Here is an 8,055-nt window from a genome sequence, read left to right on the forward strand (position 1 = left end):
ACAAAGTATTGAGATGAACTTTTGTTATTGACCAAATACTTATTTTCCACCATATTTTGCAAATAAATTCTTTAAAAGTCAGACAGTGTGATTTTCTGGATTTTTTTTTCTCATTTTGTCTCTCATAGTTGAGGTATATCTATGATGAAAATTACCCGCCTCTCTCATCTTTTAAAGTGGGAGAACTTGCACTATTGGTGGCTGACTAAATACTTTTTTGCCCCACTGTATATATATATATATATATATATAGAAAAAAATAGAAAAAAAGTAGAAAAGTAGAAAAAATAATGTATTTGTTCTTTGCTTTTTTGGAATAATGAAGATTCTATTTATCTGTGTGTAATGCATAATTCATAGTACTGTAGATCAGGAAGTGTTTGTGATGGAAAACCTTATAAGTCTAACACCATTACTTTACTGTGCATTTTGTCAGCTTGTCTGTGTGCTATATTCACCAATATGATGTGTTGAACTAGATCTGCTATTTTCACAGCTTTTGTAAGACACATTTGTATAACGTAGGGTACTAATTCATAAAAAAAATTATTTGAATTCTATAAATCAAAGTCTTCTGCCCAACAGCAATGATAAACTGCAAGGCAGAATTCTATACTCAGCAATTGTAGTATCTAGGCTAGAGCTGTCAGTCTGGTAAAGAATCTGGTTGTTATTTGAAAATAACAGACTGAGTGAGATCAGGAGCTGACTTGGAATGGAGTGGCTTCCCAAAACTCATTCAATGAAAGGAAAATGCCATCCGGTTGTTGAAAAGAATACAAGTGTAAGTGTGTCAGTGTGAAGAAGCACAAATGTAAGTATATTTTTACAATTAACCAGGCATTTTTTTAAAAATGATGTTTGAATATCTTAGTTAGACATAAATACAACTGAATTCCTTACTGTTGTATTGAGACATGAATATTGCCAAACCACTATTTTTCGTAACACACAAATCTAGTGAGAGTTTTTTTTTTTTTTTTTTTTATACGTAAAGTACAGTAAGAGGATTATGACCAATAACTGTGAAGGGAACTCACTGGAGTGTTCTCAGAACCAAGTGAGATAAATGGGACTGTGCCTATGGCCGTCAAAAACAACACTGTAGCCGCACATAACCATTTTCATAATCATTATATTTTTTAAAAACCACAGAGATAAAAATCAATCACTGAGTCTTTTTTTTTCTCTATTCATTTGGTGGTTGCCTTGTCTTTCTTTAAAGGTAAAGAAATACTGATGAATTCTTAGACTTAATAAAAAAAAGGTGTGAAAAAAAAGCTTTACACTGCAGTTACATCACATTCTTTTTATTTGCCTCAGGGATAACCAAAAGACATCTTATGACTTTGTAACTCTGTATTATTGTTAAAAAGATATCTACCTGCCAAAAAAATATCTGAAGCCTGAAAATACATTTCTTGACACATCTTTACAAGTTTCTCTGCATCCATGCTGACACATACTGACCAGAAAAGAAATTATACATGACCTCCTTTAAATGTCTTTTTATTTTATTTTCATTTTTCCAATTATTTTAATTGTGGTTTTCTTAACACATATTGTGACATTTTATTTTGCATTATATCCTACAGATGTAAACTCAGGCTCATAGGGATGTAACTTTGTGCTTCTGGTTTACTGCAAGGCACAGATTTTTTTCCCCATCGAATATTATATTTGTTTTGGTGTAAGGTATTCAAACTTGTTAAACTTTTCACCCTCTTTTTTTCACCAATTTCTCCTTTATTGACATTGAAAATAAAAAAAATAAAAAAACTTGCCAAAGTTCCATGTTCAAGCAATATGGAAAAAGAAAAACACAAACAAGCATAGGGGTGGCCCCTGTCCTTCATCTGTGGATGTTTTATCTTCTTATGACTCAACCCATATCAGTTTCACTCTCCATCTGGCCTGCTGGCTCCAGATGCATCTGCCAGACTATTTCCTGATTGGGCCATCTGGGCAACTCTCTGCTGGAGCTCAATGGAAAACAAATATAGAGTTTCTTGTTAGATTGCTCATTTTTTAATGTGAGGCCGACCAAAACTTGAACATGCATTCAAAAGGATGGCACAGATTAATGGAAAACAGCCTTTTGGGTAGAGTCTCTACTCCCTTGTCCCAAAAATGATAGACCAGTCTAGTACAAAGAGTTTCATCCTCCAAAGCTGAAAGGCCTTACTTAGAAAGAGGTCATTCATTGAGGTTACTCAAATGGATAATACTGCTTTTTGTGAGCTAATAAATTGAGAAGCATGTCAAAGAGAAATCCAGAGCCTATCTACATCTCCCCCAGTTTCCATTATTCATACACAGATGGAGAATGTATTAATAACAAAATTCAAACCTCTCACATACAGTGTACCCCAAATTCACTGGTAAATTGGACATTATTTCCCATCCACAGACTTTTGCTACCTCCTTAAGTCTGCTGCCCCCTTATTTTCATTCTAAGATTTCATAAAGGCAGTACAGCCTAGATTCTCAAGATTTTATTTCTGTGTCCCTTCAGCATGCACAGACCTTACAATCATAAAGTGCTCAGAGCAGATCCCCCTGAAATACATGAGGGACGTCATCCCTGCTGGCTTGGGCAGCCTGCAGTTTGTTTACAGTAAAAATGTTTCTTAGGAGGATACTGTTTTGTTAGAACTTAAAACAGCTCTGACTCTTCTTCAGCACCCAAACACTTTTGTTATGAGGCTTCTTGTGGACTTCAGTTCAGCCTTCAACAACATCTTTCCATGCCATGCTGGCTCTGAAGCTTCACAACCTGCTGTGAAGTTTGCAGACACCACTGTAGTGGGAAAGGTCGTTGCCCATCACGTAGAATATGTAATCCTCCTATATACAGCTACCTACTATACTGAACCTGTATGGGAGGAGAATTCTTCCTTATTATCTTAAATGTCCAATGCACATGTCTGTCACACATAGTTGCACCATAAATTGAACAAAACTTTGCAAAATAAAAGGTAGAGAATACTGAGGATAGCAAAATATTTTAAGCAGGATTTAATTAGGATCTCCTCAGCTCTATTTCTGCTGCTGTCGTTGTTGCCTAGAGATGAAGACCGTTCACCAGACATGGGCAATGTGGAGTCAACAAGTCATCTACATGTCATGTATTTGTTCTACCCAGCCACTGAAGCGGGTGAGTCCAATCTTCACCGTGAATTAACCTGTGCAGATTGGACTCACCTGGTTAATTGGCTGGGTAGATTAAATACATGACATGGAGATGACTTGTTGACTCCACATTGCCCATGTCTGCCGTTCACCCACATGGCTCTCTGTCAACCGAGTTACACCTGATATTCCACCACATCCTGAGATATAAAGGATAAAAAAAATAACACACTTTTGAGACTGACATGATATGGAATACTAGGATTATTTCATTTTGATTGATGCAGCCAAATATTTATTTTTACCGCTTACAAAAAGAAAGTTGTGAGAGATGGCTATCAGTGATTAGCAAGTAGCATTCTTGTAGTTCTTGTACATTTTGTATCAGGGGGATTTAATATCTTTTAATTTTTTTTTCTAGAAAATTGAGTGATCAGCTTACACTGATTAGACACCTTGTGAAAGAAGTGCATTTGACATTAAGATCTAAAGATTTTGCTACAGACAATATAGTTGGGTTTAGTAGTTTAGATAAAATAGCACAAATATCAACAGAATGCTATTTTGTCCAAAACTTGTTTTTGTTTTTTTATTTCTTTACATCATAACTTACCCATTTATCGCTTTCACAAACCCCATTACTGGGGGTCATACCTTGCAGTGTCTATTTCACCTCACAGTGTGATAAATAAATGTGGGGTCACCTATAAGTTACAATAAAGAGGAAATTAACTTGACTGGAAATGTTTGTTCTAAATCATTGATGCTCTTTGAATTACAAATGTAAAACAGTTTTAGGTATACCTTATTGTGGAGCATAGCCAATAAAATTTTACATAAATATTTGTTTCTTAAAGTTTGCAGCATTAACTTTGCTGAGATCATTTAAGAGGTAATGCAATTTACATGTATGATAAAACTGTCATTTGCCTATTATTTACTTTAGCAGTGATTTTCTACATTTAAATGCAATGGTTAACAAAAGTTTTTAAAATGTACTTGATTTAAACTTGGTTTCAGAATCGCAAAAAAAAGCTTCTGTCCCCACAGACGTGAAATTGAAGTTTTGCTCCTCATTATCGGAAGTTATAAAACCACACAACAAAAGTCTAGAATATAAGTAATAATTTCCATCTAAAACTAAGAAAAATACTAAGAATATAAATAAAAAATATATCACATTCTGCCGCTTATGTTGTTTTTAAAGCAGATGAGTAATTACATGTTTTTTTTGTTGTTTTTTTTCAAATAAACCATTTAAACTGGATGTGAATTTTTCTTGCTGGTTTAACTGAAGCCTATGCACAACTTTAAGTTGGAGTGCTCTTACCTGCAACCATTCTCCATCATCATTAGAGATGGTTATGTCTTGGTGTTTCCTGATCATGTCTTGGCTCTTCTGCGCTGAGCTTGCCCTGTTCTTGTTTTGGCAGGGGGGAGCTAGTTTAAAGCTCCGTATTCCTGTCTCTTATCCTTTGAGTGTTCCCTGATCCTGTTTTGGCTCAGAGAAGAGTGTCAGTTTAAAGTTTCACAGTTTCCCTTTCACCATGTCTTGTCTCTGCCTCTGTACTACTGAACCTACCTGTTTCCATCTGAGCGTGTCTGCCTGGACCTACTGCTAGACTCATGATTCTGCCTGAACTCTCTATGAATTCCTGGAAGCCCGTATCTGTGCCTGCTCTGACTGGTATGTGTGTTTACTTCCAATTTTAAGACTTATCAGAAAATAACATTAAAAACAATGTTTCAAAAAAATAAAGCTTGGCTCTAATGTTCCTGTAATATTTGCTAAATCACATAGTATAAAAAATGTCACTTTCACAAGGCACCTTTAAAATATTTAATAAGGAAATTACTCTTTGCAAGTCAGAACACAGTAGGAATGCATGTACATTTACAAACCCTAGAAGAATGATTTATTCAATGATCTAAGCATTCAAAAATATCAAACACACTTTTTTTGTCGGTGGGCCTTAACTGAAATCAATTAGCCAATCTTTACTGCTGATAGTCGAAAATCTCTCTTCATAGTAGTCCCTCTGCAGGGGTGAATATTATTATATCATAGAAACATATTATACTCTATAGTCCATTGCTCTACACAGAGAAAGATGCCTGGGACAAAGTTACCATTAAAGTATCAGAAACCGGTTATATGTGTTAAAAAATAAATAGTCTGGCATAAAATATTAATTGCTATTACCTCTAAAAACAGTTGAAGCAAAAGGAAGGAAATAAAAGAGCACCATAAATTGTCCAAGAAACAACAGATTTTCCTTAGAAGGGCTTCACTTAAAAATGTAGATTTTCAACAGTCTCTGCTTTTCTCCGGTGTTAGGCTCAGCCATATCGATTTGTGGTGATAGAATGATTAAGTGATTGCACTTATATCCTATGAGCTTCCCAAGTGGGAAATGGTACCCCTAAAGCCCAAATCCCTAAAATAATCTCTCAGCAGAATATTGGGCACTTGCAGCGTAAGCTCAAGATGTGCTGTAGTGGTAAACACACTTGACCAGATAAGAATCTGGTGTTAAGCCAAACTGTCCTCCTGTGTGTCTGCGAATGTTCATTTCTGAGACAGTGACAGATGGTAACAATGCCCCTTTGCAGAGGGAAGATTTGTGAAGAGCGCAGCAGGAAAGAACTCCATGAATAATAAGAAAAATCCTACTGAAAAATAATAAAACAGTACAGTTGGAAGATGAGTATACTCAAACAGGTAACAGAAGGAAGAAATCTTTGATGTGGTTTCTCTTTTCTTTTTAATGATTTAGCTGTTTTTGCAAAAAGACAGATCAAAGCAAGATTCATTCAATTCAATTAGGTGTATTTATCTAGCATCAATACAGAGTACATGTCATCGCAAGACACTTTAACATTCAAATCAATCTGGTCGTGCAGTCAGATCGGCTAAACATTTCCTTTCTGACTGCATCTATCCAATTTAAATTCCACTTGTTAAAAAATCGATGTAAAAACAAAGAAAAAATAAAACACTGCACATATATGCACAATACCTAGTCATCATACATAAGGCAGAATTGCTACTTAGTTAAATTCATTTGAGATATTTGTTACACCTAAGCTGCAAAAACATGCAATATCTTATAGTTCTTTAGAAACCTGAGGTAATTTCTTCCGTCATTTCTAAGAGAAAGTGTGCATGAATAGAGAATTTTTTTCTTCCCTTTTGGCTAATGAGGTCCAAATTACTTTGTGATCAAATTGGAGAGCAAACAGAAAAGACAGGTGGCAAAACAGAAGGGGGGGGCATTACATCTACGGGTGATTGACATGAACCTGCACTTTTTTTTGTAATCTCTGCCTTTGACGAGATTTAGAATGTAAATAATACTTTTTTTCTGTATTTATAGAAAAAAATAAATCTGTCTTGCCAGGTTAGATTTTTCTTAAATTAATCTGTCAAACAAACTGAGGTGTCATTTTTCCATCATGTTCTCTAGCTTTATGTAATTATTTTGGTTTTATATAATGTTTGTCTATTTTGTTTATTTTTTATATGCTCAACTTGTATTATGAAATATTGTTTTATTTAAGGAAAGTAAAGATATAAAGTGAACAACTTGGGATAAATGTTAGATGATTATTAACTAAAAGAACAGAAAAGAGTCTAAAATAGTTCATACAAAACAATAAAATATTGCACTGATATACGGCAGTATCCTCTAAAAAGGATTTGACTATTAAACAAAAAAAGGTTTTAATTGAAATATAAATATCATCCACAAACCTATATTGTGCAATAATGCTATTTTACCAGAAAAGCTTTTGAGGAATGAAATATATTTCAAGTTACCTCATTCCATTTAAGACAAAGTGCATTCTTTTTAACAAATTCTTTCCACAAAACCTTACTTTAGTGCATAGGCCATGTTTATTTTATTTTCAACATTTCTGGAAAAAAAAATTGTTTTTTTTTCTTCAGGAATTTATTTTGATATACACATTAACATTGCAGGTTTTTTTTGTTTTTCTAATTAACAAGTCCTTCCAAATATTATGCATTTAAAGAAAAGGTGAATCCAACAGGTTTTGTTTTTCTTTTATCCTTGCTTTGATTAATTTAACATGCCCCTGCAAATATTAAAATACTCTTATGTTACAATAAAAAAAAAGAAACAAAATAAAGTATTTGCATAAAACTAATGTCGGGTACTTGAAAGGTGTTAAAACTTGGTAGTTAAAAGATGTGATGTTTTATTATGCATGTTAGGATGTAAAAATATTTTTATTTTTAAATCTTGAGTAAATATAAATACATTCTTAATTATGTTTACTAGGACACTATTAAGGAAATGTTGTGGGTTTGATCCTCAACCTTTGTGCAACATTTGACCAGCATGCCTCAGAGACATCTGTTTCCACTAGGTATGTTGCCATGCATATTTATCCATAATTTATTTGGACATCTTTCACCTACACCGACACACAGCCCACACCCACACACACACACACACACACACACACACACCAGCAAATCTAACTATATGAATGCAAACGCATTTGTCTTACTTGCTCTCTGCAGCCAGTGTACACACCCTGCATGTGTGAGTGTGGGAAAGGCTTATTTAACTTAAAGAAAGCAATTCGCTTGTTTGATTAACATCAATTCAGATTCCTGCTCACATCTGGCTAACTAAAGCAATGGCCACAGTGTTTTTCTGTCTCCCTAAATTTGAATCTCAATGCTCACGCCTTTCCACTCGGCGGCATCTTTAATAAAGGCTGCTGCTTGTCAACGAGGGTGTCCTGTCTCTAGTGAGATGTTTAATAAAGCAGAGATGTTCTGCCTACATCCAGAGGCTTGAAAAGAAGAGAGAGAGGGGGAGGGAAATGAAGACTATTATTCAGTCAAGAAAAACAAGGGGCTTTACGTATAAGCAGTACTGTGGGGAAGAA

This window comes from Cyprinodon variegatus, unplaced genomic scaffold (genome assembly GCF_000732505.1).
Source record: "Cyprinodon variegatus isolate N-32 unplaced genomic scaffold, C_variegatus-1.0 Scaffold167, whole genome shotgun sequence".
Classification (NCBI taxonomy): Eukaryota; Metazoa; Chordata; class Actinopteri; order Cyprinodontiformes; family Cyprinodontidae; genus Cyprinodon; species Cyprinodon variegatus.